The sequence below is a fragment of the Coturnix japonica genome, chromosome 11, assembly GCF_054131305.1.
Source record: "Coturnix japonica strain WE chromosome 11, WE-NBRP24, whole genome shotgun sequence".
Taxonomy (NCBI): Eukaryota; Metazoa; Chordata; class Aves; order Galliformes; family Phasianidae; genus Coturnix; species Coturnix japonica.
Genome location: NC_140673.1, coordinates 24982667 through 25007905, shown reverse-complemented (window position 1 = coordinate 25007905; position 25239 = coordinate 24982667). Strand labels below are relative to the sequence as shown.

The following is a 25239-nucleotide window of genomic DNA, read 5'->3' as shown; positions in this document are numbered from 1 at the left end:
ATAGAATAATTTATTTGGCAAAACAGTTGTTTTCGATGGGCTGAGCCTTCTGAAATCACACCAGATGCATAAAAAGGGAGGGCTTGCAGCAGCTCCCCATCATCTGGAAGAAGTCCCATGCTGCTCTGTAGAGGTTCTATTGATTTTCTCAGATTCATTTGTCCTTCTAGCCATCAGATCCACGTGACCTCCCCAGCTGATGGCAGATCTCCAGCAAGACAGCTTGAATGGCACACACAAGTAACGTGTGTATTCCTGGCTGCAGAAAAGCAGCTCCTGAGCCAATATAATAAGTACAAAACACAGCTGAGCTGATATGGAACAACGTGTGGATGTCAATTTTCAGCCAGTAGTGAGGTGTTGGGACACAATTGTTTGGCAAGCCCTTTGCCCTTTATGTGTCCAAAATGGCGTGTCAATGCCTTCGTACAGGGAACGGCGCTGGATGTTATGGGAAGCACTCCTTGTTGCTTTACATTAGCTCCAAAAAACTGTTAAACCTTCAGAAATCAGAAGTGAATCACAGGCCATTTCCATTGCAAAATCTCAAGTGATAACCCTTGATCACTGAAAATCTCCTATTTCACATGTAATCTCATCTTACGAGCTGTGGTGTGATATTCCACTTACGTCTATGGAGTAAGAAGCGATGACTCATACCTTTTCCCAGTGGTTGCATGGACAGCCCTTCCTACGGAGCGGTGTGATATATATCTGATTATGATGATAAGAGGTTCACGGCTATGTTTTAGCTCATTGTGTAATTTCCAGACCATATTCTGGAAATGAAATAAGTAGAAATCCCAGCTTGTCCAGTTGGTCATAAAATGAAGCACATTGTGAGCATCAGTTGAAAACATACAGGCTAAGCTTGTTAGAAGTAATAACTCACAAAGGAAATTCAATGTCAAAATTAACATGCAGGCCCTGGAGAAAACTTTGTTGGTGTCAAGGTATGCAAAATAACTGAATACGTTTAGCCAGGTCCTTGCACAATCTTACATCTAATTAGATAGGCCTGAGGCAGAGCGTGTCAGTGCAGAGATGGAAATGTAGGGCCGGGGATGGGCTGCTGACCCTCACGCTGCTGCTGAGTGCGTGGACATGTTTCCATGGCACTCCAGCATTTTCTTCACCAGCATTAATAAAGACCTAAAAAGAGGTAGGAAAATATTTTTTTTCTATAGAATCAGATGGGAAGCAGGTATGGTTGACAAGTGATTCTGCGATGGAAACCTGACAGCTGTTGCACACAGAAACCCCTTTCTATTCAATTGGCAGCTAATTTGAGGGAACAGAGGGGGTAAGGGGAAATGAGGAAACATGGTAGATTAAGCATTATGATTCCAGGAACGGCTATTCCCAGGTTGTCTATTTTAAGCTAGCCAGACTTCTCAGGAAGCCTTGACAGTTTCCAAAACCTTGTGAGCAGTCATCTCGCAAAGCAAAGCATGGTGTCATTCTCATCCCACCATACTGCCAGAAGCCTCCTGAAATTCCTTACTCAAAAAAATGACAGGTTTTCTTGAATAATGCCATGGCATTTGGACAACAACAGTCACCACAATGATCTCCTGAGCAATAAGTTCCAAGAGCTAATTAGAAGATGCCTGAGGAGTTACTTCCTGGTATTCTTTCACTTTCCAACAGCTGTTGATGTTATTGTTTAACTCATTAATAGTTTCAAGCATGCAGCATCAATGGGCTGTCTGGCCTCTGCTGGGATGGATGCACTTTTGCCTCTTGGGAGTTTTCAGTGTTAGACCATCTCAGGCAAGAAAAGTGGATAGCTGTCATTTTAGCACCCTCCAAACCATCAGATTACAGTAAAAGTGTAAAGCAAGGAAAAGTGAAACATACAGTATTTCCCATGAGGGGTTCCTCACATGGACAGTCAGCAGGATGGTCACTTACACGTAAAAGAAGGTACGGTAAAATAAATACACTCCCCTGAACTTTCTGGGTCCTAATTCATCCCGCTAAATGTGATTAGCACTTGAGTCATTCAGAAAGCAAGACGTTCTCTGCATTGTAAGGGCTTATTCACAATGTCGGCTAAAAATGACAGATACAGCACTAATTCAAACCAGAGAGGGAGGGAAAAAGGAGTTATGAAAACTTGGCTTAGGCCAGGGAGCAGAGAAGAAGTTAAAGGAAGAGCGGCATTTTTGAGGGAAAGGCGAACTGAAGGAATGAAGTTTTGAAATTCCTATCTTTCCTGCCTCCCCTGCAAGAAGGAGAATCTAATGTCTGCTGGCTGCTCAGGGAACAAAGCAGAGCTTGAAGTTAAAGCTTCTCACTGCTCCGTGTCTCAGCCTGAGCTTCACCTCTCATGTGCACACAAAAACGTTTCCAGTTTGCTCAAAGACTGGGTTTGGTTTGATAAAAAAAAGGGCTCTGAAGAAGCACAGGGTCCCACTGGAACTCAGTGCTGGGCCACCAGGATGTCAGAGGACTCAGCTGAGCACTGAGCATCTCCTCACTGTGCTCATGGGAAAGGCAGAGCTCCGCAAACCAGTTCTCACAGCACTGAGTTAAACCACCTGCTGGCCTTGCGCCCTGATGCAATCTCTCTTCCCAGATATGTGCGTCCTGTGCCTACTGAGTTACAGGCAGGGATGAGACGACACAGCCTGTGAGATGCCATCCATCCTGCACGAGTTCTGCTGATCCATGCAGCTCCACACCAAGTCCCACATCAAACTTCTAGAAAGCCTCAAACAATTAGCAGCATGAAGTTAACTGTACGTCAAACATGTCACGGCATATATCCAAACTGTAAATGAATATAGGTCGGAACTTTATTTACAGAAGCAAAATGCTGGAGGAAGATTTGTTTTTGAGAAATGACCTGACATATTTGTTTACCCATCTCCTTCCTTGAGAACTTTCAGCATAGAGTATCCCAGCCTGAGCTCAGCACCACTTCAATCACATCCTATTTGCTGCTCATTTCTTCCAAGTTTTCTATCCAGGACAAGAAAACAGGCAACCTGATTAAACTGCCATCAGAAAAGTCTTTATTAAGACACTCTGAGAGCATCTGGCTGTGTACAAGACCAGCTGTGGCACTCACAAATGCACTATGTGTCTTTTGTTGTAAAGGTCCGACTCCCTTTCCTGAAGCTGTTAAGTATTGCCCTTTGAGCTTAATTAAATGAGACAGAAGCAAAAATCTCTTCGGAGAGAGCCGTGACACTCGCTGATTTTTAACCACAAAACACGGGCCTCTTTTCTTCCCTCCCCTCTTGTTTTTTTTAGTTCTTAACATTACCTTCACAGTTGCTTTTCTCCCAGAGTAGCTGAAGATCCCAGAGCCTGAGAACCCACAGCATCCCCGTCAGTACGTTGAGGCCCCCTCCCTCTTTTTTCCAGCTAAAACCCAATATCCCTAGGGAGTTAAACTTCTCTCATTTGTCACCTACTGAGCCCTGAGATAAAAATGAGTACCATCAATAACAGCCCACTTCATGAACACCTATTACTAGTGTTAAGGACAAGGGAGGCTGTAGTAACTGCTGTCACCTCCTGCCTAACCCAGGCATAAACCTTGTCCTCTTCTCACCTTCTGGCACGAATCTTGTCCTGAATGAGTTCCTCCATCAGGTCCCCATGAGTCATACAGAGAATCTACAAGGAAGGAACCCAACCATGTCTTCTACTGATGAAAAATCCCACATCCCACCTGCAAATCAAATATTTTTAAGGCATCTTATTGTGTTTCTAACACAGATTTTTCATGACCTTGTATCTTGTTGTATCACTTCAATGTGCAATGAAGATCTCATAACCAAATTATTTTTCTCCACATTTCAGGTGGACGGGACAAGAACATTTTATATCAAACTTAAGCTTATTGACCGGTCTATAATTGACACTGAGGAGAAAAGCAACACACCATGTTTGCCTACTTATTTATTCCCAGCAATACTCAATCTAAAATGAAATAATGATGCTGTAGCAACATGGAGCACAGGAATTTTCCTGGTTCAAAGAATCGCCACTTCATTAACTCTGAAACTAACACAAAATAAGAAGTTCCTTGGATGTTCTCTGACACACAAGCTGCAGTTTCTTACAGTAAATGGGAACCTTTCCACCCACACTAGTGGGTATTTTATCAAGTTCCAGCTTCTGCAAGTGAAGCTGAACTCAGATCTCCAAATCCACAGTGGTTTGAACTTTACAGCCTGTGTAAGAGAAAAGCAGCCAAACAAACAAACAAACCAAATTAAACCAAACCAAACAAATAAGTGTATGGAAAAGAAACAGGAAAGTAAGATTTCCCCAAACAGCGTTCACAGATAATAATGCAATATTGTGATAGCTTTCATTTTTTAATGTATTTCCACAACAAAACGAAGGAAAACATATGATTTATCCAACAAAGCAGTTCCCATCACGGGAAGATAATTTTTTTCCCATCCTTTCTAAGATGACTGCCCTCTGCTAAAAGGACATTAGCAGGAAGAAATCCCAGACAGAAGAAGTGGGTGTAAGGACATGTAAGGGTGTAAGGAAGTGAAACGATTCCTTCTGGTTGGGATGGTCTGAAAGTGCTCTGGTGAGCAGCCTGTCGTCTGTTAGAGACTGCCAAACCTGAAGTCCCACTGGGACTGATTGGAAGAGGCTGTTGGCTCATAAGGCTGAAATGACAATGCCAAATATCCGTCCCTAGTAGAATTTGTCATACCTGATGAGATTAGATTGTTTTGGTACCTTTTTTCCCCAGGCTAGGAGTGGAGAAGTTTCTTTCTTTGAAGGAAATTCCACCCTAGAAGTAGGGCCAGGTAGCCAAGCCTTTGGCCATCAAGTAAAGCCAAGCTCACCCTGCCATGTAGCACTCACTGGAAAGTGGCAGCGAGCCTTGGTCAATGGGAGATTAAAAAGTGATTTGAAGTGAAGGAAGGACCACCCTTGAGGTGGTGCTTCAAGTTAAACTAAAGATGAAATATCTGCTATAAACAACATAATATATGTGAACTTCACTTGGACTTAAAACCAGGCTCCAGAAAATACTAGTGGGAGAAGAAACACCAACAAATCAAACGTGGCAGAGGATAAAGGCAGATTTCAGAGAGTTGTGACCAAGAAGGCAGGCTCTCATGGAAAGCCAGACAGAGCACGGCCGTCCATGAGCTCACATGTAACATTTGAAAAGCCAAATAAGACCATGAAATCCACACAGGGCCTTCAGAAATGGAAGATGTATTACACTCAGAAAAGCACGTTCCCCCAGCAAGACCAAAAAAAGCCCTTAAGATTATCGTGCAGGTTGGTCCAGACTCCCTGGCAGGATTTCCACAGAGCAGCAGGAGTGATGGAGTGGTGCTCTGATAAATCACAAACAACTGCTGCACTGCTGATGCTGAGGAATGAGGTTCATCAGGGACCAGCCGGCATCTATCTGGGACAGAAAGATGTTGAGATGTGAGGCTGTGACACCTAGAGTCTGACCAAGACTTTTCAATGCAAAATTTGACCTTGGCAGTGAGTTCCTCATGGGGTTAGATAGAGGAAAGCTGCCGGGAATTGTGCTCTTGAAGGAGATTTCCTTTGGGGAAACTGGGGAAATCATTCTGCTATCTTGGTGGAGCTCAGTTATTTCTGGACAGGCTTCCTCGCTGGCTGCTACTTCTGACCCACTTTCAGTTGTTTTGTGCAGTTAAGCACAGAAGATATAGAAAATAGTCTTGGATTGAGTGATCACAACTTTAAGCATGACTACAGCTTCCATATCAAAAAGGAAATGGAACTATAGGAGCCAAAGGGACTCAAGACTGCCATAATGAAGGAGGCTGGAATTTCTGTTGGGGAGCAACACCAAAAGCACCTTCAAATATATATGCCTGAGGAAGGACTCCTCACTGATTTGCATGGATGTCTTATAGTGGCAAAATAGTAGGAGTCATGCCATAGGTGTAAATGGGACACAAGAGCAATGAAGGAAGCACCTCTGAGGCCGCGGAGAGGAGAGGTAAAATGAGAACTGTCAAATTACCCTATCTAGACTCTTATTTTTAATGTGGAAAAATGCCTCAGATGTTTTCCAGCCACAAACATTTAGACCGTGGAGAAAGAAAAAGGGTTGTGGTGCAGTAAAAATGGAGCAAAAATAGGAGCACTGAGGGTTGCTCCAAGCAGCATAGCGGGCAGTGTTCAGCAAGGATCTGCTGCAGTGCATGGGGTCAAGGCAGGACCAAAGGTGGAAATGTTGGAGCTGGGAGAAAATTGCAGCCATAGCTTCACATGGGGAAATCAGAGGGACAGAGAATTCTCCATCCCAGGGTCTGAAAAGAATAGATGTAAGGAATTTCAAGCCAGAAGCACGGATTTGTAATATGTAATAACTGCGTTTAGGGAAAGAAATAAGAGGAAAGAGCAATTTAGGCACCAGCAGACTGCTGAATGTGAACTGACAGCACGGGGAGCCTTCTAAAGCAGTTTTGCAAGAAAAATTAGACTTTGTGAATCAGGCTCTGCCTCTGCTCCTGTTCCTTCCAAGGAACGGGTCCCAGTTCTCTCCTGGCAGGACGTGAGTCACTCCGACCACCCTCAGTGAAAGTCTGCTGTGTCCGTGTGGGAAGCAGAAATCCCCCAGCACACAGCATGGGTGTTGCTTTCCTGGGCATCGTTTGGGTAGCGTGCTTTGAGATGCCACTCGTTTTTGGCAAATGACTAATAATGACTTGCAAAAGTTGCTACTGTGTTTTCCATCATTGCTGCTCTGGGGAGATGTTTCTGGCACACAGAGCACTGCTACCATCATGACAAAAACAATTATGCTAGTAAAAAAAAAAAATAAGGCAGGCCAAAAGGAGATAGAAAGTTATTGTCAGAGCAAGGCAGGGGGAAATGCTTGGATGGGTTGACTAGAAAACAGCTTGAGAGAGGTGTTGCTTTATCACTACATCAGGAGGTTTGCTGGCTCAGTTATGATGGGTGATAATCTGCTCTAGACATGGCCTTGGGAGATGGAAACTGAGGGGAGAAATCAGCAGGGAGCAGGGAAGAAGAAAAAAGAAACAAAAGTTTCAAGCAATAGAACAAAAAGCTTCAGGCTGTATTAAACCACCAGACATTGGTGTAAATTAATACTGAGTGGGGAAAATAACACCATGAAAACAAGGCAGGGACAGTCTTGTAGTATGAGCATATAATAACGCCCAGCAGCACAGGGAGGATTAGGGCAGTGAAACAACTTAGAAATGGTGCCTGGACCTCATACACAGGCAGAGCAGGCAGCTAGAACTGCAGCTCTGCACCCAACTTCTCACCATACAGCACCTTTCATAAGCCCACCGAGCATCTCTATGAAACCCAGAGGTGTTTTTGCATCTGTGTGCTCTGACTGCCAGAAACCTGTCCTCTTCTGCATGGAAAATGCAGGATCCTTTCAGATCCACAGCACCATTTTGTGTCATGTATTAAAGTGCATTCATGGGACACCTTAGGCTGAGCCCCCCTATAGACCACCCACCCCTCCATGTCCCACAGCCAGAGCCTTCTCTCCTGAGTATCTCCAGCATAGCGAGGGACCGAGCAGGACAGACAATAAATAGCTACAGGTTTAGGAAAGGGAAGATAGAGATTTTGAGATAGAGCAGTTAGAGGGTGAGACATAACTGAAATGTCAAAATGAATAACCTGCCTGGCTCAGGAGCATGGAAAATGCACTTAGGGCAAGACTTATGCAACATGGGAGATGTTTATCGGTCCTGTTTGTGGAGTTTCTTTTCTTTTTTTTTCCTCTGAAATTGGAACTGAGAGCTGAAGACGGGAGTGCTGGGGTGAGAGGGGAGAGCAAACAGGGGCTCCTCCTTTCTTGGGTTCTTATTTCAAAAGCATGGCATGGACACAACGGTCCTGGAAACGATTTAGAAGGAGCCTGTGGTTTGCTCCCCTCGGATTATTTTCAAGGGAGATTCAGATATGACAATAGTGAGGGAAAAGGGGTAGACCCTCTCCCACCCCACAGCTCCGTGGTATTAACATCGATACAGTCCGGGCTCAGCATGGGAGCGAGGCACCCAGCGTGCCTCAGCTGCACTCAGTGACATGGGATATTGCCTCAGCCTCCGCTCTCTGCTCTCAGAAACACCTTAAAAAATGCCTTTTGCAGGGGATTGAAACCAATCCCAAATGCTGCTGCCTGTCCATATGCAGAGGAGATGACAGCTGAGAAGTTCGAGTGAAATCAGGAACAGTTCGTAAGAAATGCTTGTGGGTGGCAGGGTGATGTAACCCTTTAGGTAGCTCCCGGCATTTCTGAGCTTAGCCCTCCATTAACTTCCCATTTAAAAACCATTGCAACACATGATTGCTGTGTACTGGAATGGGCACTGCCCCACGGGCTGCCCCAGTGCACTGGAGATGCTCAGAGTGCCCAGAGCCAGAACCATTCTGCTTGGAGAAATGACTCAGTGCCTGACCAGAGATGCATTCCAGAGCATGGGACAACAGCTGAAACCTTGAGTGGTCTTGCAACATCCAACCTCTTGGCAGGGTGAAGCAATCACCCACACAAAATGGTTTTCTACTCAACTCAGCACAAGTCTGGCTTACGAACCCTACAGGAACCAAGAGCACCATTGGCCGCTCCATGGTTTATGGAGGACCTAAACGCAGAGTAGAGTGGCCATGGGTGGACAGTCTATTTCCACCCCAACAGGAAAACATTTACGCTCTATGGGGTCAAGAAACAAAATGAAAAAGAGGAAGTGAGTCTATGTGCTTAGTGGGAAGGAAGGTTTTCCACAATTTTTGTTTGGAGATGTTTGGAGATACTACGGTACATTCATATTACTTGAAAGAGTCGTTAAAAATGAACATTTCAGAGCTCAAAGCAGTTCACCCCTAGCAGGTGTTTTATGATGTCAAGTGAGCCAAGGGAAGAAAACATCTCGCCTGCACAGATGAAATTATCTCTGTGAACTGAAAACACAAACTTCAGAGAAAACAGTAAATCGCTTAACTTCCAAAATATTTAAGTTATTTTGAGTATTTGACCAGTAGGAGGGAGCAAAGCAGGGACAAAACTACTCGCACAGTGCTTCCAAATGTACATATAGCGTTCACACTTTTCATAGCTGAATGGTTAACAACAAAGACAATTACATTCTTGCTACAGCTGATTAAACAGTTGATCCCACAGACCCCAGGCTTCTCAGACACAGTTGTTTGCTGTAAAGCATAACCAGCAAAACAAAAACAAGGCTAGAGATGAGATGTTCATCCGTCACAGCTCTGGTTCAGGACAGCAACTCTAGCCAAAGTCATGTATAAATACAAAACGCATCCTGTTTTTAGTAAAACTAATATGGTTTACTCAGCACTTAGGGAGGCTGGGAAAGTGGAGGTGTGTTTACTTTTGTAGATGAACTAAGTTTGAATTGTCCATTTGCCAGTTGTCACCACAGAGCCGAAGTCACCAAGCTCCATGCACAGGAGATCCCTCTTTGGTTCATGGGTTAATGTCCCAGTATTTGATCCATGTTTTATCAGCTGTACCTATAAGACCCACTGGCCCAGCTGGGCAGCTGTAGTTGATGGTTCAAAGGTGCAGATGGCTCTGCACTGGAAAGAGCTCAGATTCCTGCTGAGCCTGTACCATAAACACATCACCCAAGAGTCTAAACCCCACCAACAGTTCCTTCCCTGGAGAATCATGAGATACTAAAGTGAATTATCTGCTTTCTATAGAAATAAATCACATAGTATTTTAATGATCTACCATCTCAGCAGGAATAGACTCATTCCTCGCTGATTTCTTACAAATTCCTCTCAAACTATTTGCTATTCAGCTTTGTTTATCCTTTTTGGAAGCACTGAGTGTTGCCTTCTTAACAGGCCTTTGCAAGGAATGATTGCATTTGTATTGGCAAACCTTTTTTCGAGATATTACTAAATCTCCAGTCCTTTCCCTGTGGGATGACAAACGCTGGATAAATAAGAAGCAAGCTGGATTCTGACCACTTTTTGCAAAAGAGGGAAAAAATGTGCTTTACTATGTGGCATAATAGATAGTATTTCCACATAGTTAGACAGCAGTTCTTTCTGTGGAAATGAAATACTGCAAGCCTTTCACATTTTAGCCCAAGTCTTGTCTTACAGCAAATCTTAGACTTGAACACAGTTGACCTTTTCTGTAGCATTCAGTGGTGGGCACACTATAAAAAACGTTACTCCATATTTCCATATTCATACAAAAAGGCTCCAGAAACAAAAATTCCACAAACTAAAAGTATTGCAAATATGTCTGCATTAAGAGTGCAATGCAAGCTTTCATTCCAAGCTACCTTCACACCCCTGGTGCAGTTCTTTTGGTCCATAAAACACTGCAGAAGACAAGCAAGCATCCTCTAACATTGGCATGGAGCTTACAGAACACGTGGCCCTGCTGTGTGCCATGATTTACAGCCAAGTGCTAATGGTCATCCACCACCTAAGGACATGGTCTGGTTTACCTGAAACCAAAGAGAAAGTCTCAGGTTCTGCTGTCCTGGTGCTTTTCCATAGCTCAGTCCCTCTGAAGCTGTAGTTCCATCTTGTATTTAGTTAATTGAAGCCAACTGGAAAGATTCTTGCCATCTCCAAGGAGCCATGACCATGTGTTTAATACATAAATGGAATAAACCTCCCTCTTAAGCCACCAGAGGTCATGGGCAGAGCCATTCCACAGCCCTAACCCCCTGTTTAGAAGGTACTGCTCCTCTCTCAGAGAGGAACAAGAGGAGTCAAACCCAGGACTGAAGACTGGGCTGCTTCCCAACTAACTCCTCCAAGCACACAAAAAAGCGACAGAGCACAGGCCGCAAGGCTGGCCCAGAACAAGGCATCCTAATCCTGCAGCAGCTAAATCCTCCTCTTCCAGCTCTAGGAGGATGTGGCTACATAGGTAGTAAGGAATTTGCAGGCAAGAAAAAGCTGCCTTGCTCATTAGAGAGCAAGGATGAGAGTGAACAAATAAATAAGTGTACTCAGGAAAGCTGGATTTTGCTGCCTGGGTTACATCTCTGTACACTCATCCTGATTCACATCTAGAGAGCCCTGCAGCTCTTGGAACCTTCTGCTACAGCTTTCCATCCAAATACTCCACGTGGACTCACTTGTAAATGGCAAGAGATTAGAGAACTTCCAGTCGTCATCACTTATTCACGAAGAGCTTGGAATAAAGGTCTTGCTTTCCTCAGAGAGAAAAAAAAGATCAGATCTTGAGAGAAAGGGGGGGGAAGAAATATGTTTATACTGTGCATTACCTAGAAAAATAATTCATATGATGAATCTTTATCTTAAAAGCCGTGGACTAAAAACAAATAAATGAATCATTCAAGTTATTGTGGAAACAGCCATGTTTCGTGTTATTTATGTTTAATGTTCCTTTTAGGGTTATGTGTGTTTGGGGTTTGTTTTTTTTCTTATAAAGAAAGGCAGTTTTCTTAGTATTGCCATGAATACCGATGTCAAACCCTATTTTAGCAGCGCTCAGTGATGCATGAACATCCCAGAGGCAGAATTTTAATAACACTATAACCATTTGTTAAAGGGTAACCCAGACAAGTTGTACGGTTTCTTCTTCTCCTGCAAGCTTTATAACAACAGGACAAAATACGGTTTCATATGGACAGGGTCTGAGCCAAACCCTGCTAAAACTAACAGGAATCTTTTCATTGCCTGAACTGTTCATTATCTGAGCTTTGGAGCAGAACTATACCAGTCTTTTTTCACTGGCAATTAGTCTTTGTGGCCGAAGTTATCAGTAAGATTGCAGGAACTCAAAGTATTTATTAAAGAGCTTTCCAACCAACTGGAACGATACATTGCAGTTGCTCTGCAGAGACCTTTCAGCTGTCACCTTTTAAGTCAGGGAAGAAAAACGCATCTCAGACCTGAGCAATCCTCTGCTAGGCTGCAGATGGAGAACGTGGCCACTGGCTTTGTCAGGGAGGAGGTGGGAAATGAGAATAAAATTTCTTCTGTGATCATTTATACAGCTTGAGACTGGAAATCGGATGGTTGCATGAGCATGCAACAGTGGGAAGAAATGCAAAGAGCAAAGAGATCTAGGAACAGAAGGAAAAGATTATTCCTTCATCTTAGAATTAGGATGTAGCTGACCAAGCTTTCACATTGCCCCAAAACACTCTGATATTCCCTCTCTCTCATGTCTTTAGCTCTATTTTTGTTTACATGAGTAAACTACACCATTAAAACTAGTGCATCACCATGAAGCCTGCCGTAAGCTTCTCCCTTGATCTCTTCTATACTCTGAAAACTACAACATTCCTTTTTTGTACCTGGTTTGGGTTTTGATGGAGTTATGGATTTCATTAATAAAATAATGAAATTCCTGTGCAGCTGCATTTAGGAAATCAGACTAATAAATACAGACTCATTTTCCCAGCACTGCATGGAGCCCAATCACACCTTTCAGGAACAGCACATTTCCCTTCATCAAGACTGCAACCTCATTCTGGCTGGATCCTCTCTCAAACAGGTTACCTGGGGAAATTTGGCTCCACATGTGTTCCCCTTCAGGTGTTTCCATCCTCATCACTGTACAATTAACTATGAAGGCAGAAACACTTCCCTTGTCTATTATACCTCTTCTCGCCTTGCTTTTTGGTTGTTTGCTACAAGAAACCAACAACTCATCCTGCTTGCCTCCTGACCCCCTCGTACCAATTGCCCACCATGCGCAGAGGATGGATGGAGGTTACCTGCCAGAAAAGGACAGAATTTCTCTCTTAAGGATTAAAGCAATTTTTCTTTAAGTGATTTCCTCCATACCTGCATCTAATGGAATACCTGTGCAAAAAAAAGAAAAAGCACGGTGCAGGTGGTTAATGTTGGGAAAAGAGAGGCTCTCTGTGTGGATCCAATGCGATGCTCATGGGCACTGGTGGACTAACACCAGCCACAGTCCCAGCCTCTCATTTCCTTGCCCAGATTAGGCCGCTTCATTTAAGCAAAGCCTTTGAGCGAACAGGTGCAGGCACAATTAGCCTCATTAGCCAGCTGTAAAATGAGTGGCGTGCTAAACTTCTCTCTTCCAATGCATACCAGAGAGATGACATGCATGTGCCCAAGCATATGCTGAGGATCTCTGGGAGATCTGTATTACTGATCCCTGGTCTTCAGGGAGGTGTGAATATTAGGGCCAGCCTTGGGATTTGTCTGTTCTCTTGTATCAGGGATGTACTGTAATGTAGGATGTGAGTAATGAAAACCCAAGAGTGTCTTCTAGTGCTCTTCAGTTTCTAACTTTCTTGCCTAAAGACTCAAGATGTGAGTGGAAATTACATTACTGTTATGAACAATAACAACAAAGAATGGAAAACCCAACAGCGGCGACAAGAGTAACCCAAACTACATCAGGCTTGTTAGAGGCAAGCTAGAAGCAAATGTCAGCAGCATTTAGGCATGTGTCTCACCTGGCCTCAAACTCAGCACAGGAGTTATGCATACACACAACTTCAAGCATACAACTAATGTATGTAATTGAATGAGTGAATTCCATGACTTTAAAATTACATGTAATTAGGAACACAGCTGACTAAGAGGGTATACTCTTGTATTTATATTGCAGCTTCAGATTAATTACGTTACCTCTCCTGCTCTCTTTGATATTTCCATCTTTCCTCGGAGTCAGGGAAAGTCACTCTTTCACAGTTTGTTAATCAGTTTATGATAACACAATCTTCGCAGTGTTTGCCTTGGCAGCATGCCTTAGAGTAAAATTATTTAATGATCTGAGCATTAATTGAAGATTAAGGGCTAGTAATGTCTGCACTTGGGCCTCCCATTGAATTAGGAACCCAACAGGGCTGAAAACTTCCATCCCTCTCAAATATCAGGAGTCAAATTACTAAGAAATGGTGAGATCCAGCAGGCTGGCGGTGCCATTGAAGTGCTGCTTTATGCAGATTTCACATGGCATTTAGGTTTGTATAAATGTTTTGCCACGGAAAACAGAAAACTTTTGCCCTAGTGCCCTCTGCACATACATACAAACGCAATGCTGGTGCAGAGAGATGACAAAATGGCCCAAAGTCATTTATTCCTTGTGGTTGCCCCTATGGCTGAAGATGTTGGTTGATCCAGCATCCCCACATGGGGCTGGGTGCATGGCTCCTGATGAAGGAGGACACATATCAATTTCACCTTGCATCTCTGATTCACCTGTGCAGATCCTCCAAAGGAGGATCTGGCCTCATTTTCCCTTGCTCCCCAGTCAGGCATTGTGGGCTCCATCTTTTCCACAGTGTTCTTACAATTCTTACTCTTCTACTGCTTGTTTCATTTCACTTTTTCTTTCTTCTTTTAAGGTAACAGCAGGTTTAAAAAAAATCCATTAAAAAAGGCTCGGCAATAAAAGTGTTTTAGGAAGTGGAAGTGATGGCTTACTGATTCCTTTCCATATAGCAGGAAGACGTGTGGTTCCAAAGAAAATCAAAACAGAGACGAAAAAAGAAAGCTTCAAGAAACTGGTAAAAAGAAAATAAATTAAATAAAATAAAAATCCCAGTCTCCCCAATTAGTTAAATAGGGGAAATGAATGCCACCTGGGCTGCAGCAGATATTGGACTGTTTGGATTTTCCAGAAGAGGAAAAGAAATTCACTTTTCTCTCCCTCTGTGTTCCTACTTTTCATCTGTCTTCATTTGCTCACATTATTTTGTCAGACGTCTGCCCAGCTCCAAGTCAAATAACCTTCCTCCTCCCACCTTCTGCAGGATAAAACAGAGCCAAGCAAAGGAATACAGAGCTTATATCTGAACTATCTTGGCACTGGGGATGTATAAACCCAAGCTTAAGCCTCATTCTCAGTCCTAGTTTGAAGGTCATCCCTGCAAAAACCCGTTGAAATAATTTGGATAGCTGAAAATATCCTCGTAAATACCCCACTGCTTATGTCCAGCTAAATAAAAAAGGAAAGAACAACACTGTAAAGGAATGAAAAGTACATCCACGGAGCCCAGATTTTGACCAAACTATTGAATGCATTATACTGCTTTTGCTATGCAAAGAGCAAGTAGCTCTAGCACTGATATGTTAAATAAACATACACGAAGCAGGAGTTAGTCTGGCACGGGTGGTGCTGGAGTAAGAGCTAATGCATCTTCTTGCCAAGGCCCAAAGCTTTGTGCCTGTGTGTCATAAAGTGTGCATGGGAATTTGTCACGGGTTTGTGTTCTACCTTGCAACAAGGATTTACCAGCTCAAGTGGAAAGCAAAAACAAAACCCCATGCAGGAGTGAAGCCTGACTTAAAGACCAGAACAAAATTCTGCCTTTCCCTCTGGAAAGACTCTTGAGAATATTAAAAAAAAAAAAAAAAAGTGGGGGGGGAAATGTATTAAGAATCAGAGGCATCTGGCAAGACCAAGTGATGGCGGCTGAAGGAATAAAGCCATTGTCAGAGGCAGAAGGGGATGCTTCACTGAAGCTCGAATGCCTGAAAGCTACTTTTGCAGATAATGAAAAGAAAAAGTGGCTACTTTCGGAGGGATAATTAGTTCTTTGAAGCAACAGAAGCCTTTGCCTAAAGCACACAGCACGGTTAGCCAGGTGCTCAGTGCTAAGGGCTTAAGTTTCCTGTAAAGAAGTGAATGAATTCATGCAGGGTTTGGGGAGGAAGGTGGGAAGGGGAAGGAGGTAGGGTAGAGGAGGAGGGAAGAAAAAAAAGTAGGAAAAACATCATGAGAAATATCACAGTAGCAAAGAGGGCTGAAAAAGTCAAGGATAACTAAAGAAGCACATGAAGCATGACCTTGAAATGAGACTGATGAAGTGAGCTTTTTGGGTTGAGTGCTGGCTGGAAAAGAGGGCTTGGACCACTGCCCAAGGAAACTGCCTCCTGCTATTTAATTCCTAATGAGTTCAGGGAACAAGGATTTTGCACAGTCTTTGAAATAAACAGGATTGTGTTAAAGAAATACTTGAGACCATCATTAATTTCTACTTCTAGTGGAAACAAGCCATGAGACCCCACATCCTGGCTAATCACTTGGGTCAAAAAAAGTAACATAATGTGAATTTCAGCACTATATATTATTTTGTAGGATGAAATAATTCTACACGTCGTTTCATGCCTGCATTGTGGCTCTTCTGAAGAGAAGGCTCATTGCAAATTAATTATTACACAGGTTACGATTCCTACCTTCCTGTAGGAATTCAGCATTGCATTTCTTACTCTCCCCCCTCCTCCTGTGCCAATCTCTCCATCCCGCTAATTGTTCTTCCTGTTTATGCAATTCCATATGCACAGTGGCTACCAAAAGTCAGCTGTTCAAACTGTTTACTGCAAATATTTACACTGTGGCCATTAGTGAAATCTGTATCTTTGAAGGGATGACGGATGGCAGCGGGTTTGATCCAAGAGACCTCATGGGATAAACAGGGAGGGAGCAGGAAAATGTCACACTGGGGGCTGGGAATGCCGCCTCCCATCCCCTAAATGGGAGAAGAAAGTTCTGTGCTTGGGACATCTGCTCAGAAACAGGGCATGCAGAAATTAGGCCAAGACCTGCCTGATGCTGAGTGATCACTGCTGTCCTTTGCTACCAGGTGTCATTTCCAATACTTTACCTGTGCTCCCTCTGCATGCTCTGGTTGAATTTTTAAAGATGCAGCTCATTTTGGATACTCTTCTCACCTGGGGCTGGGCTGGATTATTAGCGGTCCGTCGCCCTTTGGGAACAATGGTTCTCAAGTGCCCCAGTGTTGCATACTTTTTTGTCCTAGGTGGTCTTCCAATAGAAACTAAAGAGGCAAAGCATGTCACCTTCCTGGTTCTTGCTTGTGCAGTTAGGATTTGGCTGAAAGATGTGTGTGACTATTTGCATTAGGTAACCCTTCTCTGACAGCACAGGTGAACTGAGACACAGGTCTCAGCCAGAGCTAGAAGTCTAATTTGAAAATCAGGATAGCACTCAATCTTAAAGTACGTGCTTAAGTTCCTTGTTTAAACCTCAGCATGTGTTTAAATGTTGTTTGCAGGGACAGACCATCCTGATGATCCAGCTGATATACGTCATGGAGCATGTCCTATGGGGAAATAACTTGGCAATTCATTCTGGGTTTAAGATGGGATTTGTGCGCACATGAAAAGCACTGTGTGACTTATGCCTAGGCAATGTGATGCTTAGGGAAACATCTCATGCATTATTAAATCCTTTTGAGATCCGGAACTCTGCCTTTTCTACTTCTGGTTTAATTCCTAGAAAAAAGGAAATCAGGCCAACGTGGATGGGCAAACATCCCCAAAGGCAGCATTTTCTCCAAACAACAGGCCAAGAGACAAAGCAAAACCAGGCATGGGGACAGAGACCAGCATGGGGTCATCTGAGTCAAGAAGATGCCCACCATGCTCATTAATCATGTCCTTCAGTGCCACATCCCCGTGGTTCTTGAACACCTCCAGGGACAGTGACCCCATCGCCTCCTGGGTCATCCTGCACCAATGCCTGACCGTCCTTTCTGAGAAGAAAGAGTGACCCAGAGCCACTCCCCAGCTCCGTGCTATGGAACTGGGGACCAGCTCATGAAGCCCAGCATCTCCCCACCTAGAGGACCCCTGTCCCGGTGTTGCTCCCCATCATACTCCTTTCCTGATAGCTGCTGCCATAGCCATTGCTTCAGATGGTCTCTTAAAGGCAGCCACAGTGGGATCAGCCATTGCTGTTTGCTCCACACAGCACCTGCTAAACTCTACACAGCCCTTTGCTGCATTTCATGAGAAATGGATGAGATTCGATGGTATCATCCTTGACTTTTCTCTGTATTCTGTTTCTCCTGGAGCTCTCAGAGCTTTGGCTTGGATGCATTTCTGACATGGCTTGATGTTAATGTGAATTTTCTATGCCCCACAGTTGTATTCTTTCTTCACATTTCCCCACTTTACTCCACTCTGATTTACCACTCATATTTTTCTTTTCCCTACCTTTCAGTTTTGTGGCAAAAGTCACTATTTGGAGCAATGGGAGGAAAACTCAGAGCTGAAATCCATTTGTCTTCTGCTCAGGATTCCATAGCATCTCCACCTCCCCCATCCTCCACAACTGGAGCACCACCAAGGGGAGATGCTCCTTCATCAAGCAATTACACTGAAATTAATTCACTTCAATACAACTGACCTGAAGGTCACGTCAGAAAGCACTGATAACACCTTCATACAGGTTTGGAGGCTCCACCACAGCCACCCTCCAGTAGCCCTGCAACACGTGCCTCTATTTCCCTCCCTCAAACAAAAGCAGGGGGACCTCACAATGAGTGCCATTGAAGAGATAAGCGTGCTCCCCTCCGTTGTTGACCTTTGAGTGGCATTTCCTCCACCAGGAATGTGCCCCACAACAAGGTATTTATACCTGGCTGCAACACAAGCTGGCTTTTCAGCAGAGCCTGCTGTGCATACCACACAGAGGTGTTGGGAGGATTAATTACTCAGTGTTTGCAAAGGGCTTTGAAGATAAAATGTGCCAAGTAATTATTATGTGTTTTACTGATTTGGGCATGTGTGGACACTTCTTTTTTTTCAGTGGTTGGTTGATTTTGTTGACTGGTAACCCAGGACAAAGTTATGTTTCTTGTGAGGTTTCTTTCTTTAAAATATCTTTAACGGGCTTTTTTAATTGCAGTGTTTACTTTAGTCACCTATTAAATAGCTAATGACTTGTGATCCTGTTTAGATTTGTGTTTAGCACAGACAACAATTACATCTTTTCTCCCACAGCTGCTGCATTTACAAGCTGGGTTCACTCTATTTTTTGCCATGTAAACTGTGAAGACTTTCTTACTGCACCAACCTATTTTCCTCTTATGCTTCATGAGGGGGAACCGATCTCAATAAGAGCTTCTCTGGGTCATCCCCAACAAAGGGAATATGAAGAAAAAGTTACATTTGATGATGTATAAACACAGTATATCTTCTGCCTAAGTTAAAGGAGTAAGGAGGACAGTAGTGTGGGTAGAGAGGCCAAGACAACGGGGAGGCACAGCACACAGTATTTCATGGAGGGCGACCCATGAGAGCCAACCAGCACCTTCCTGTCGGTTTGATGTCCTTTGCGGTATGCAAACCACCATTTCCACATCCACAAACACCCAATTAAAGAGAAAGACCTCATTAAATAGAATTTGACAGATCCCTTTATTTTACTTCCTCACTGTTTAACACCAGGGTTGAGTTCCACTACAGTGCACAGGTGTTTGTGCAAGGCTGAACTGAGCTCAGAAACTGCCAACACCAGACAGAAAAGAGTTTCCCCTCTGGTGTGTCCTTAATCCAGTCTTGTGCTGCTTAAACTGAGACAGGGGAGGTTTAGGTTGGATATTAGGAAGAAGTTTTTCTCCCAGAGGGTGGTGATGCACTGGAACAGGTTGCCCAAGGAGGCTGTGGATGCCCCATCCCTGGAGGCATTCAAGGCCAGGCTGGATGTGGCTCTGGGCAGCCTGGTTGGTGACCCTGCACATAACAGAGGGACTGAAACTGGATGATCATTGTGGTCCCTTTCAACCCAGGCGATTCTGTGATTCTATGATTTGTAGAGAGGGGCCCAAAACTAAACATACTACTAGAGGCACAGCCTCAGCATTCCTAAGCCCATCCTATGCTGAAAGAACAATTTGTCCCACAGGTTGAATTTAAGAATTTCCCAAGATCAGAACATGAATGTGCAACCTCTTTTTGCTAACCATCATTTGACTGCACTTTTCATTTCTCCTCCATAGGCTTTGTTTTCCTGCATGCAGGCTGCTGAGGAAGCAGCTGGACTCAAAGGTGCAAAGGAAGAGGTCAGAATGAGGAGGTGAAAAGGAATTCCTGCTGTCTGCTGTTATCCTCCCCTACCTGAACCTGAGCCAGACACTTCAAGCCTTGTTTTCTATTGTAGAACTTGTACAGACTTGGCCTCATCTAAATGTGATGCCATCCAGAGGCCAGGTGGCTCCAGGAGGAGAAAGTGCCATGTATGGGGACAGAGCTGGCACCTCAGGGGACTCTGCAAGGAGCCCAGGGCTCTGTGTTTGCTTCCCATCGCTGCTACAGCACTGCTGTGCATTGCCACAACTCTGGATCTTTACCCAGAAACGCACAGCAGGTGCAGCCCTTTGGAGGATGCTCATCAGGAGAAAAATCCCTCCATCCCTGCTTGTTTGCAGGCCCAGCTGAAGACAAGACAATCCCATCCATTACTGCATACACTAAAATCTTTATGAGCACTGCAGCCCCTCCAGGAGCCCTGCCATCAGGTTAATGGTGCTTTGCATCCTAAACCCCAATGGGCAGCCTAGATAAGGGCTATCACATTTTTCCAGGCACGGTACTCAAAGTAACAGAAAAACAACTGTCTCATTGTTTGGAGCATCCCTAAATACTGCCAGTAAAGATCTGGTCAACTTTCCACAGTCTGCGGCTTTGGAGATTTTTCCATCGGGGTGATTTATTTCATCAAAACAGCTCTCAGGCCACCAGCTGTTAAAGCACTTGTGGAAAGGGCCGACTCAGTGCTCATTATTCACTGTAGGTTCCCTCTAATAGAATCAAACTGGTTAATAAGTGCTAATGCTGGTAACGCCATCCTCTGTACTTTGACCTAAATTCTCTTCTGGCTCCCGAGAGGGTGGGTGCAGGAAGAGTGCAGCAGTACTTAATCCAGTGCATGGGATGGAAAACGCATGCAAGCAGACCTTATCTGCTGCCTTTTGAGGGCATTTTGAGGTTTAGGCACTGCTATAATCAGGCACGGTGCATCATTCTACCCAAATACACCCATCCCAAACTGCTCTTCACAGCACTTTGGTCTCAGTCCTGGTTCTCCAGGGCAACCTTTCCCTGCTCCACACAGTTCAGAAAGTCAATGGCTGTTATTGTAACCAAAGGAGAAGTGGCACAAACAGTTTTCTTTGCTCAATAATTGCACAGCCAGCTTATGTGCACAGTAAGAAAGAAAAATATTACTGTGAAATTAAGACTTTTTTTACCTTTTTTTTTTTTTTTTTTTTTTCCTTTTGCCCAGGAATAATCAGATCTGCATAAACACTTCAAAAGGTCATCGTATTTTTGCCAGGTTCATTTGTCATGTTAGATCCAAGTGAAATGGTTCATTTAGTTCCTTTCATTGCTACATAATCCCGCTCGCAGCTTTAGGCTTATGAATCATGTGTGTGTACACAGCACTGCCACAAAAGCAGTGCACACAAACAAGTGTAGGGCAAAGGGAGGTGGGCCAGGAGGGAGAACTGGGGTGAAACAGGGTGAATTTCCTGCAGCTGTTCCCAGTCAAAGCACACACTGCTGCCCAAGGAGTCAGCCCTGGAGTACTGCTGATGGAGGTGGCCATCCTTAGGTTTCAATGTTAAAAAAAGCATAGGGAAGAGCTAAGTGGTTCAGGAGGGAGAATTGGGATGAAATAGTATGACTCTATTCCAGCTGCTCTCAATCCCAGTCAAAGCCAAGGAGCTGGCCCTGGAGTACTGCTGGTGGAGATGGCCATCCTTAGGTTTCAGGGTTAACACTCTGGGGTACCATCACCTCCCAGCTGACTTCTGCACCACACCACCTCTGTCTGTGCCCTTCAGAAGAGTTTAGGCAGCCAAAGAGAGGAAGGAAGGAAGGAATATAAGCTGCTCCAGTCACCGAGCTACTGGGTTTCAATGTGCAATTAGTATCATTCCTGAAAATCCATACCATGTCAACACTAAATGTGTTTAACTTCTGTTTCCTCGTTATTCTAAATCTCTTTCTTTTTTTTTTTTTCTTTCTTTTTTTTTTTTTGTTCTGCTATATTAAGGAGGTTTTATTCTTTCCCCCATAGAAAGCCTTCCTCATGTGAACGTTCACAGGTCATTAAGAGATGATTGAAAATCTCCCAGCCTTTTCTTTGCATGCTAAACCTTTGCCTGAGGAAGGACAAGTATCCACTGCACAGCTGACAGTATTGACAAAACCTGATGCACTGAGCAGAGGTTAACAAATCCCCCCCTTGTCCTGGGTAGCACAGATCTTTAGAACTACTTATGCATGCTAGCAATTAAATTAATTAAAGACTAATTTGCCTGTATTGGTAACAGTAGTTTGATGGGATTTCAGACTGAAAATCCCAAACAGCCCAAGGGAGCTAATTTCAAAGATTAGTCAGCACATGTCCTCATTGTTAGCGCTGGGAAAAATCAACTACCTTGAGAGGCAGAGTCCACTTTGAGATGCTCGGCAGAAAGATTCTCTGTCTACTCATTCCCACCCGCACTACAGGCATGAGGCCATAGGGGTACACACAGGGCACTGCAGCACCTCAACTGGGAGAGCCAGGGAAATGCATTCAGCTGCCAAATGCAGACTGATGGGGCCCAAATTTCACATTATATGATGCTTTTGCTCTCTCAAGCCATTTTGTTTTGAGTTGTAGTTGCAAGCCAGCACAACTGCAAAGTTTTGAGCGGTGATGCGCGTTCTTTCACTTGCCTTGAGACAGACAGACAAACTTAGGAAATGCCACAGAAATCGACTCTGCAAAGAAAATGCAAGAATTGAACAGTTCAGCTTTCAAGAGTCAGATAATGGCAAACAGAAGGTTGAACTTTTCCCCTCGTGTGCATATGCATCATGATTCATTGCATACTCCTCTTATGCTATTCCTCAGCTATTGCAGTATTCCATAATTTGTCTCAAGAGGCAAACAGTAGTTTGCAGAGCTGCATACTTGTCTCTGAGCAGCAGGGCAAGGCTGAGCTCACAGCACATCCCCTGCACTGTGCCCAGTGTGCTACAGCTAACAGCGAGCTTGCTGGCATCAGGGAGAAGCAAAAGCAAGGCTGCTCTCTTAAGGAAAATCAAGAAAAACAGAGCAACAGCTTAGGAACAAGTCAGTCCTGCAGCATTGCTCAGGCAAAATGGACAGAAAATGGCTGAGCTCAAGTGGAGCCCATCGAAGGGCCCAGGTGAGGATGGTGATGGCTGCTGGTGCCACAGGATACTAAGCTGCTGGCTGCAAAGCACGACCACCTGGTTTCTACCTTCATGCATCTCAAGTCCAGCAGCCAGTGGCAGAGCTGTGCAAGGTTTTGACCCTTGAGAAACACTGGTAGGTTTGAGTCACTGCTGGCAGCATCCTATGAGGAGCTCATCATCACAGCTTTGAATCCACGAATCCACATCACACTGAATCCACAGTCACGCTGGACTGGTATGTCCCAGCATGATGAACATCTCCGCAGCAGTCCCTGATCTAAGCCCCTTCATCCAACCACAGTGATAACACCACCAAAGTCAGCACAACCTCAACCCAGCCAGGCCTGCTGCCCAGAGGGTGCATACACTGCACACTGAGTTATCAGCAAATCTGATGAGCCCCAGGAGATGGGCAGAGATCAGCCCTGGGACTGGCGGCACTGGGAAGCATGGACCTCTACATTCAGAAAGATCTCACCACAGGAGGAACGCAGCTTAAATCTTGCAAGCAATAAAAAGTAATAGGAAACAGATGCTGCTGTACCTTAGATTAGAATCTGTTTAGATTTCCAAGATAATTTTTATCTCCTATACTTCAGCTAATGTAATGCTGATATGATAAATGGATTTTTTACAGAGTCTGAAAACAGCGCGACTGCTTCAAGATGCAACCTGATCTGGGGCTGTCTGCAGCAGGAGATGGGGAGGCAATGGGGCTGGCCCCTTCTTAACTTACTTGAACCCTATTTTTGTGAAACCTACATTTGCTCCATAAATGGTCTGACATGTTTTACTATCCCACACTGAGTGACGTGGCCTACAGCGGTTGATGGTTGGACTGGATGATCTTAGTGGTCTTTCCAACCTTAATGACCCCTGTCTATCCCTTCTCCCCATAACACCTACTGAGGCTGAGTTTTCTGTCACTCTGTGTCTGCCTTTTCCCACCTCTTTTTCACTATCCCATCAAAGCCATGGCCACCAAGGGTAGATACAGCATTTTCTTGGGCTGCTGTTAACAGGGCCAATGTCAAAAAGGAAAAAAGAAGGGGAAGAATAGAAAAAAAAAATCTCTCTCCTTTAAATTATTTTTATTATTATTTTCCAGCCTGAAAATCCTTGGCAGCGTAAACCTCGTCAGTTCCTTCTAGTATTGTAAGAGAAGATTATGTAATATTTACAGTGATATTAATGCAATCAATCAGCGTCAGCAAGTGGGGATGTAGGAGCCAGCTATGCACATGACAGAAAAGTGGGGAAAAGGAAAGCACAAAGGGGTCCCTGTAATGGCTGGGGAGTGATGCCAAATACTTTCACTGCTTTCCAAGCTAATGGTATACAAAATAACACAATCAGCTTTGGCCCAGTTCATTAAAAATAATTAACTTGCATCCCCACAGATGCAAGATGCCCACCAGTGCCCAGGCACACATATAAACACCTTTCCCCCTCCAATTCAACTGGAAAGAGTTCACCCAGCCCTGCTCCAGTTCAGTCCCAAATGATGTAAAAAGAGTCCTTGCTGGATCTTGGGTTACTGGGAATGGCAAAAGCATAATGGATCAAGAACCCACACCAAACAGAAGGGCTTTGCCACTGCCCTATGGCTGCAAAGAGGCCCATTCTTCCTGAGGTAAGTGCCATGCAGCCACCAAGCAAGGGACTTTGCAGTCCTGAAAGTCACACAAATACCCACTTCATTTATTTTCCTGGCTTTTTGTTCTGGTGGAAACATTAGAGTCCAGAAGGGATTGTTTCGAGAGCTTGACTTCTGAATGGCTGCTGGAGAAATCCTCGGCTGCAGGGAAGAAGCACCATGGGGTGGTGGTGGAAAGTGGGACGTGCAGCTTGCACAGAGCTGAGGGCATGCAGAGGAGCTACAGCTGGGACGTGTGCTCTGCTCCCTGCCTACCAGGCTGGACACACACTCAGGAATTGCTAAATCCTATCTCAAAATGAGCTTTTCCTAAATAACAGCTATTGAGGTTTGGACCTCAGGTTGCCATTTGGCAGAAGCCAAGTCTTGTGATTCAGATCTTGATGTGGTGTTTCTCAAGCTCTGAGGATGTTGGGACCAGGAGGCATCACTGCTCTAATGGGTGAGCTCTCCTCCTCAGAAACTGGCAAACCAGTTTAGACAAATAGATCAGGTCTCACATACAAAAACAAGATGAATACTACCTTCAAAAGAGACCAGTGTTTGGGTCAGAGGTACCCAGGAAAGGTCTTCTTCTAAAGCCTCCTGCCAGAAGCCCCCACACCTCCTCTGACACCAACCTTGATTGAAAGGGA

At 44.3% G+C, this 25239-nt stretch overlaps 1 long non-coding RNA gene across 3 annotated transcripts in view; it reads right to left on the bottom strand.

Moving 5' to 3' along the window:
* Window positions 1-25239, bottom strand: part of LOC107317707 (uncharacterized) — a 226296-nt gene that overhangs the window by 78428 nt on the left and 122629 nt on the right. The window lies entirely within an intron of this gene.